This window comes from Coturnix japonica, chromosome 10 (genome assembly GCF_054131305.1).
Source record: "Coturnix japonica strain WE chromosome 10, WE-NBRP24, whole genome shotgun sequence".
Classification (NCBI taxonomy): Eukaryota; Metazoa; Chordata; class Aves; order Galliformes; family Phasianidae; genus Coturnix; species Coturnix japonica.
In genome coordinates, this window is record NC_140672.1 from 26,276,927 (window position 1) to 26,286,906 (window position 9,980).

A 9,980-nucleotide genomic window follows, 5' to 3' on the forward strand; every position below is an offset into this window, starting at 1 on the left:
ATATGGAGCTGTTAAAAGGTGAGTGAGTTTTACTGATCACTCCCTGATTCTCCAACTGGCGAATCAAATCATGAATGGGGAGCAAGGAATCCCTGTTGGTGCGATACTGCCGTCTGTGCACTGTCTTTGTAGCAATCGGTACCTGCTGCTCTTTTATTTTTACTCGTAGCAGCCTCACAACAGACGGGTCCTCTGACAGGCCAGGTAAAACTGACAGCTGCTTAATGTTGTCCATATCTACAGCAGCGATTCCAAAGGCCCAGTGATACCCCTTAGTATCCTTGAAATGCCCTCTTCTGAGGTAATCAATACCAAGTATGAACGGAAACCCTGGGCCACTCACATAGGATGTTTTTTCCAGTCTTTACCAGTGAGGCTTATTTCAGCCTCCAGCACAGTCAATTCTTGAGAGATATCCAGAAATATGGATTGATTCTGTCCCTTCATGACTGGAGGGCATTAGGGTGCACTGTGCACCCGTATCCTCCAATGCCTTATATTTCTGTGGTTCTGATGTGCCAGGCCATCAAATCCACACAGTCCAATAAACTCTATTATACCTTCCACTCCCTTGACTGAGGGCAGGGCCCCTCTATTGGTTACCTGTGATAACTGGAGCAGCCGTACTGGTGGTTGGACTGTTTTGTAGTTCCCTCACCCGTGCTCATAGTACAGGAGTAGGCTGGTCATGCCACTTCCTCATGTCTTCTCTGTGGTCACGTAGGTAACGCCACAAGGAAACACACAGTGCAATTTACTTTTGTTCCTTGCTCGATCTGGAAAGCGTTTGTGTCTAATAGCTGAGATTTTTAATGATACACATGAAGGCTTTATGATCGTTAATTTCTTTACGATCTCTCACCTTCAACTGAAGCAGCAGCTAGGCCAATTACCAAGTGACACCAAGGAGATGAAGTGGCAAAATGGCGATTCATTGAAACAGACTCATCCTTATATAACCTACGCCTTTTTGTCTACACCCACTGTATTACACTAAGATTCTTCCAGAATATGGGGAAGGGCCTGTCACATCACAACAAGCTACCATCCCAGCTGTCCCAACAGCGAAGCAACCAGGTAACAAGAGATTCATTCTGGTGCCATGTGTACTCCTTTCTTACGCCTTGGATTTCAGTCATCTTCAGGGGTCGACAAATAGTAATAGAGATTTCTTCCCCATCACTCTCTTCTTCGTGCCTCTTAACTTTTCCTTTTGCCTTTCTCGGTGCTGATCCAAACCTGTCAGCTGGATCTTCTGTTGCCTCCTCCTCCACTTCTTTTTTCCGTTCTAGACGTGAGGACATCCATTTCCATTTCTTGCCTTCCACAAGGGCAACTGATATTGTTACTGGTGCCTCCTGTGACTCATCAAAATTGACTTGGGGATTTCCCCTTTTGGCTTGAACCTCAGCTCGGAAATCCTCTCTTTTCGGAACAGTGTTATATAGAGCACGGTAAGCACAAACCAAGCCCCAAATAAGTCATACCCCCTTAGATCTATCTAGGCTGCTCCATCCCTGACTCAAATACTGGCTTAGTTTTTCGGGATCCCACAGGTGTTCAAGAATTAAATCCCATGACATTGCGGGCCCCCACGTGTTGGCGAACCTGAAGGCAAAAGTCAGCGTTCTAGGACAAACAACCACACTCCAATATAGTTTAATATAGCTGTGTCCATCTATTGCCTGAAAAGCCGTACTTTTATAGCAAACAAACAAGGGTGTTCAAAAATCACACGCACTAATTGGAAGAAAGCTTCTGCAATAAGAACCCTAAAACCCCGCTTCAAAGCCACGAGCCTTTCACTCTTTTGCTAGAGGTGTCCTTGGTTCTCATGCTGTTTATCCTGCTCCGCAGCTGCTGCTCTGTAAAGTGCTTATCTTGAACCATGGCTGCTGCTCTGTAAAATTCTTCTTGTATTACAACACACGGATTGGGAACGGATGCCATTCAGAGGGACCTCGACAGGCTGGAAAGCTGGGCTCGGGTGAACCTAATGAGGTTCAACACAGCAAAGTGCAAGGTTTTGCACTTGGGCCAGAAGAACCCCAGGCACCTGTACAGGCTGGGAGGAGTTGTCCTTGAGAGCAGCTCAGCTGAAAAAGACCTAGGGGTCCTGATAGATGAGAAACTTAACATGAGCCAGCAGTGCGCTCTGGCAGCCCAGAAAGCAAATGGGATCCTGGGCTCCATCAGGAGAGGGGTGGTCAGCAGGGATAGGGAGGTGATCGTCCCTCTCTACTCTGCTCTTGTGAGGCCCCATCTGGAGTACTGTGTCCAGGTGTGGAGCCCTCAGTACAAAAAAGATATGGAGATTTTGGAAAGGGTCCAGAGGAGGGCCACAAAGATGATCAGGGGGCTGGAGCACCTCCCCTATGAGGACAGGCTGAGGGAGTTGGGTTTGTTCAGCCTGGAGAAGAGAAGGTTGCGGGGTGACCTCATTGCAGCCTTTCAGTACCTGAAGGGAACTTACTCCCAGGAGGGGAGTAAACTCTTCGAAAGGGCTGATAATAGCAGGACTAGGGGAAATGGTTTTAAGTTGAAGGAGGGAAGATTTCGGTTGGATGTTAGGGGAAAGTTCTTTACTAGAAGGGTGGTTAGGTCCTGGAACAGGCTGCCCAGTGAGGTTGTGGATGCCCCGTCCTTGGAGGTGTTCAAGACCAGGTTGGACAGGGCCCTGGGCAACCTGATCTAGTAAACGTGTATGTTTGGTGGCCCTGCTAGGCAGGGGGGTTGGAACTACATGATCCTTGAGGTCCCTTCCAAACCAAAAAAAAAGAAGAAAAAAAAGAAGAAAAAAGAAGGACTGCACAAATGAGAGGACTCAAGAGCACTGCAGCACTGGAAAGAGCACATGAATGAAAAGAGCACTTTGTGCTGCTGTCTGTGGCTGTACCTCCCCAAATCCAGGCAAAGAAGGAAGAAAGAAAAGCTAAGTAAGTCTATTTTGAAAGCTTTTTAGGTATCTTATAACATATTCAGGGAATCTGGTTCCATGTTTACATGAGTTCTTGGAGTGAGAAAATGGAAATTAGGTAGGAAAGAATTTAAATACATTTTATTTATAAGTTCAATAACATTTTTTTTTGCACATTCCTATATGTCACATAATCAAACAGATAAAGATGCATAAAACATAAAGAACCATCACTGGGAATCCTATTGAGGAAGTTGTGCATTTTATTGTAGCTGGAATAGTGTGTATTGCAACACCTTCCTGAGAGAATGCTTGATCTCCCTGTTCCTCATGCTGTAGATAATAGGGTTCAGTGTTGGAGGAACCACTGCGTACAGAAGTGCCACTGTCAGATCCAGGAGTGGGGAAAAAACGGAGGGGGGCTTCAGGTAGGCAAAAGCACCAGTGCTGAGAAACAGGGAGACAACAGCCAGCTGAGGGAGGCACGTGGAGAAGGCTTTGTGCCGTCCCTGCTCAGAGGGCATCCTCAGCACAGCCATGAAGATCTGCACATAGGACACAATGATGAAAACAAAGCAGCCAAAGGCTAAACTGACACCAAAAAAGAGAAACACAACTTCCCTGAGATAGGATGCTGAGCAGGAGAGCTTGAGTATCTGGGGGATTTCACAGAAAAACTGGTTGACAACATTGCCTTGGCAGAGAGGCAGTGAAAACGTACTGGCAGTGTGCAGCAGGGAATAGAGAACCCCAGTGCCCCAGGCAGCTGCTGCCATGGTGGCACAAGCTCTGCTGTCCATCAAGGTCCCGTAGTGCAGGGGCTTGCAGATGGCAACGTAGCGGTCATAGGACATGATGGTGAGAAGGAAATACTCTGCTGAGATGAAGAAGACAAAGAAAAAGAGCTGTGCAGCACATCCTGTGTAGGAGATGGCCCTGGTGTCCCAGAGGGCGTTGGCCATGGCTTTGGGGAGAGTGGTGGAGATGCAGCCCAGGTCGAGGAGGGCCAGGTTGAGGAGGAAGAAGTACATGGGGGTGTGCAGGCAGCAGTCGCAGGCTACGGCTGTGCTGATGAGGCCGTTGCCCAGGAGGGCAGCCAGGTAGATGCCCAGGAAGAGCCAGAAGTGCAGGAGCTGCAGCTGCTGCGTGTCTCCCAATGGCAGCAGGAGGAACTCGCTGATGGAGCTGCTGTTGGGCATCTGCTGTTGTTGTGCTTGGAGTCCTGCTCAGAGTGCAGAAGATAATGACAAGTCCAGACCATTCTCAGAGACACTCCTCCTGCAATAATATAAAATGTTTTCATTCTCCTACAACAGTGTAAATTTAGCTCCATTACTTGCATTTAATTTCATTTTGTTCAGCATTACTTAGGCAGAAGCAGCATTTGGAGCTCTAACCATTCCTCTTACTTTCTTACCTTATCCTGTCTCCCTGGATATTTTCATCTGTTTCCTGTCTCGTATCTTTACCCCAACTGCTCTTAGTGCCCCAAAAGCAGCCTCTGTGCCATTCAACTTCAGTTAGAAAAAGCTACCTGTTTGCAGCTAAAGTGAATTATTCATACCTACAGAAAATGATGATAATTAAAATTGGTTCCATCCTTCAAAAAATGGGAGACTGGAAGCACAAAACGTATGACTGTTCACAAAAAAAGCAACTGATGGATGCAAAATTCTCAGAAGTGTGACAGCTACTTTCTGCCTCCAATTCGTTTTGCCTCAGAACAAGAAATGGGAATCCCCTGCCTTGGATCTCCTCTTCCAAGGGCACTAGAAAACAGAGTTGTGCAATGGATCTGTGATCCCCCTGCCCCAGGCAGCAGCTGTGGCAGCACAAGCCCTGCCGGGGGGCTCCTTCCCCCCACCCGTCTCCCCGCAGCGCCCTGGGCAGCTCCCCAGGCAGGCTGAGTGCTGAGCCTGACAGGCGGCAGAGCCCATACCCGGCACACAGCCCCTGGGGCACAGCAGGGACCCTGCTCTGCAGGACAGCCCTGGGCACCCGCCTGCAGCCCCGGCTGCACAGCCTGCAGCCGTGCTGGGACATGCAGCACTCAGGGCTGTGCTCTGACTCTGCAGCAGGGAAGTCCAGAGCTGGAGCAGAAGGCTTTTAACACAGTAAAGAAACATGCAGTGCCTGCATCCAGATCTGCTATGGGATATCCCAAATTAAGTTGACCCTCTATGAAAAGCAGCTCATGGTCAGCTGTGAGACTTACCTTGTCATGGTCTGTGAGCAATGCTCCTGCAGAGAGCTCACAGCCCGCTCACACCACACACATCCTGCAAGCTCTCTCCAATTTCTCTCCTCTCCTTCTGTCACCTGCAGGCTGTGCTGTGCACAAGAGCTGCTCCTGGGCACAGCTGTCTCTCTGCAGCTCTGCCCACTTTTATGAGCTCCCTGTGTCCCAGAAGCCTGGACAAGCAAGCAGCAGATTATGTCATTTTTATCCTTCCCACTCATCTCCCCTGACATGTCCCTGGGTCCTCATGGCCAACAGCTCCTGAAAGACAACAGCATCATGACTGTGCTTTGAAATCCACTCAATTAACCACCACATGTCCAGTGGTCAGTGACTGAGAGGAGACATATGGGGAGTGCTCCCAGAGATTGTTTGATGAAACAATAAGGGCACCCAGACAAGGAAGGCGAGGTTTGGACTTTCCCTGTGCAGGGCAGTGATCCAGCTGAGGCAGTGCAGGAGTCTCATCCCTTGACAGAAATCCTGGAGCTGAAATGGGATTCAGCTCCCTACACACCCACAGGAGCTGGGATTCCTCTGGTTCAGCTCAGAAGTGCACAAGGAGTTGCCTGCATGTGAGCTCCTGCTCTGAGTCCTTGGTCCTTCAGCGGGGAGGCAGCTGCTCACACACAGACACTGGGTGATGCCCAAGGTGCCTGGGCTGCTCCTGATGTGTGCCAGTGCTTGTAAACCGTGTGGGAAGTCCCTGAGATAGACACCTCCTTCCTGGGCATCAGCCGAGGGCCAGAGAGGGGATAGCACCGGCTGTCTGGTGAATTCACATGCAGCTGCAAGAGCAGTACAGGGCCATCAGCAAAGCCATGCCCATGGTGTGTCCGTGCTGCTACGTCACCTCCAAGACCCACGATTGGTCTATTGCCTGTGTGCCACCTTCTGCACACTGATACCATAGATGAGCTATCCAGTCAGGCTATGTCCAGTGATGCTTTTCAATTAGGATGTTTACTCCTGTATTTTTGCACTAATGCAAACACCAACACACAAGAAGCTAGAAATCTTGGTAGAGCTGCTGGCCTGAGCTCCTGTTTGGACCATGGGGACACAGTTTAATGGCTTCCACAACTGCACTGTAGCACAAGGGGGATACCGAATCTTTAGGATGGATGGGCGAGGAGATAAAGAAGGGTGAATGCCCTCTGTGAGAGTGCACTGAGCTCTGCCTAGGGATAGAAGAGCAGACAGGTCAGAGCTAATGGAAATGGCAAACAGAGGAGACCATCAGTGTCTTTTCCTGTCTTCCTGATCAGAGAGAGTAAATGGAAGGTGCCCTCTGCAGACAGATGGGAATCTGATGTTGTCTGTCCCTTGTCCCATTTGGTGGCCTTTGTCACTCCATTATCTGCGGCAGGGACAGCACAGCAGGGCATGTGGCATCCAGCAGATCCATGGAGAGCGCAGATGGCAGCTTCTTGACCAAGCAGTGGAGGAACCAAAGAGGAGAGGTGCTCTGCTGGATCTCATACTCTCCAGCATGGAAGGACTTGTGGGAACTGTGAAGGTCAAAGGGGCATCAGGCCATGTGCAAGATGCAAATGTATCTCTTTTTATTTATTTATTTATTTTGAGGCTGTAAGCTTAATAGTTGATCATAAATATCAATAAAACTGAAACAAATAATTGAAGACAAAGATGGAAATCAATGAAAATGTGTTAACCCTTCTCAACATGAAAAATTCTCATGAGTCTTGTTCCATTATAAGTTGTAAATACGAATCTTTGAGGTGATTTGATGTCTTTTTTTTTCTTTTACTGAAACTACAATGTTTTCCAGAACTGTGTTTGCTGGACACAAATGCCTTCAGGTTCAGAGACACAGACAGCGGTGCCAGTGCCAATGCCCTGTGACAATAGCCCGGTGCCCGGCCTTACTCTTCCCTGCTGCCTATTAGATCCCTCATCCTCCAGATGTCTTCAGCTCTCCTAAATAAATGGCCATGGTTAAGGGCATGTTTTCAGCAGACCATTTAGACACATGCTCCTGCCACAGCTTGCCAGATTTCCCCACCCCTTGCTCTTTGTTCAGTCAGATACCTCCCAATTATCTGTCTGATTTCTGACTTTTAGGGGGATGACTCAAATTTGCTCCATCTCGCCAAAGTCTGATCGACTGAGTTGTCAACTCCTTCACAGTGATTCTATCTATCCCTTCCTATCTTTGATTTTCTCTTTCTTTTTCTTTTTCTGTGTCGTTTTCTTCTCCATTTTTTCCTTTTCCTTTTCTTCTTCTCTTTCCATATACTTTATTTTTCTTTTTCCTTTCCCTTTTCCTTTTTCTATTTCTCTTCTTTTTTTTCCTTTTTCTCTTTCTCTTTATTTTCATGCTTTAAAAAAGCATGTATTCTGAAATCCGTTCATTAATGTCAGTAAAAGTGATAAAAAGAGTTGAAGACAAAGATAGAAATCAATAACAAGGGTGTTAACCCATTTCAAAGTGTGAAATACTCACGAGTCCTGTTCAGTTTTAAGTTGATTTCTCCCAACTCCCTGGACGATTTATCCCAGGGAGATTACTGGAATTTGCTCCATCCCCTAAAGTCTGTTGTCAAATCCTTCACTGTGATTCTATCTATCCCATCCTATCTGTGTCTAACTCATTTCTTGTGCAAATACTCCCTATGAAACATAAACCTCAATAGAAGCAGCTTGGACATGGCATGCAGTTGATCACTGTGTTTTACTGTTCATTCAATTGCATCACCTTTCCTTGTGTTTGTTGGCCATAAATAAAGAGAATTCTTTCTTTTTCTGTGTGCAACTGGTTCTCTGTGGAAAGCCAGTGGGAGTTGGTACAAAGGAGTTTTAACACTGAGCGGGTGACGGCAGAGGAGAAGAGTGATGTGAGGAAAAGTGATGCAAGTCCCATGGGGCCAATGTGAGTAGAAGCGAGGTGGGGAGGTTGAGGAGGAACTTTGTCCACACAGAAACAGAATAGAACTCATTGGGGGCATCCTGGATTGACATCAGTAGCAGAGTGCTTCTTTTACTTCCTGTATAAAACAAACTATAAATAAATAGACAATAAATACATTTTGGATTCTTGCTCTTTAAGCTGTCTCCATTTTGCTGAACAAGTTCTGAAAACTTGAAGAAGAGAACAGGAAGGCACAAGGCACAAGAGGCTCTTTAGATTATAATGGACGCCAGGGATGGTGCTGCATCCATCAACCTCCAGTGCAGAGAGAAGTTTGAACAAAGTGCTCAGCAAGACAAAGTCAGAAGTAACAGTGAAGTTTCTTGGTGTATTAATGGGCCCACTGAGGGCCATTAGCAAGCAAGCTTCCCAAGGCAATAGTTAGAGCAGATAATTGGAAGCCATTACTCCAGTGAGGCAAAGGCACTGGCATGGTGGCTCTGATGCTAAGAAAATCCTCCTTTGTCTTAAGCAAACAGGACAAGCCCTGATTCCCAGACCCTTGGCAGGGAGATCCTGTCTCTCATGTTGTCTTAGGGCCCTTCCTGGGGCAGTGGGATGGAGGTCTGTATGATGTTTAATGAAAGACATGGGGACAGAAGATCCCAGGCTCTGCATTGGGTGCAAGGACGGTGTGAGGTTCATGTCCCATATGGGCCCTGTGTCTCATCGCAGGATGTGGGTTGTGAGTAGGGCCCAGTCTGAACAAGCAATCAGTTCCAATGAAACTCTGAACATCAGATCTCTCAGTTCCAGTGCCCTCCTGTGCACACCCTCCCATAGTTTGATGTTTTCTATGTTCTGAATTGCCCAGTAGTGCACCTAGTGCTCCAGGGGAGGCTGTAGCAATGCAGAGCAAAGAGGGACAATCCTTTCCCTTACCCAGCTGTCAGTAAATTGCTTGATGTGCTCGTGGGGACCGCTGGCCTTCCTGGATGCCTGGGCACACTGCTGACTCACTAAAAATTTTATGTTGAGCTGGACCCCCAATCCTTTTCAGTCAGACCTCTCTCATGTGTCCAATCCAGTCAGTGTGTATGTCCAGGGTTGCCCCTTGCCAGGTGCACAATCAGGCACTTGCTCTTGTTATGCGTTATGCACTTGGTGCTTAGTACCAACTGGTACCCACTTCTCTTACTTGTCCACATCTCTCTGCAAGTCCTCTCCACCCTCAGTGGAGGCAACAGCACCTCCTCATCTGGTCTCATCAGCAAACTTGCTGAGAACATCTTCTAGTCCTGCATGCAAGTCATCTGCATAAACATTAAAGGAAAGTGGCCCTAAATGGAACCCTGGGGAACTCTGACAGTGACCATCTACAAGCCCAATGGAACCCACTGACTATAATCCTTTGGGACAGAACTACTGGCCAACTGCTCACCCACCACTGCTTGTGAACCTGAAAGGCAGAAGGTCACCGTGCTGTGACAAAGAGATGCACACCAATATGTTTACATATAGCTGCGTCAATTTATTGCCCTAAAAGCCATACTTTTATAGGAGACAGACTAGGGCGTCCAAAAATCACACACACTAATTGGAGGAAAGCTACTGCAATAACAACCCTATAGCCCCCCTTCAAAGCCATGAGCCATTCATTCTTTTCCTAGAGGTGACCTTGGTTCTCATGCTGTTTATCCTTCTCCGCAGCTGCTTCTCTTTGAAATCTTTATCTCGATCCATGTCTGCTGCTCTCTAAAATTCTTCTTGTATTACAACACACCACGTTCTGTTTCTGTCTAGCCGTATGCAGGAATTTCTGTCCAGAAGGGTGCTGGAGAAATAGTATCAAAAGCTCTACTGAAATCCTCAAGGATTACATCAACTGCCTTCCCTTGTTCAGCTCAATGGATAACCATGTCATAAAAAGACCTGAAATTAAATAGGGCCTT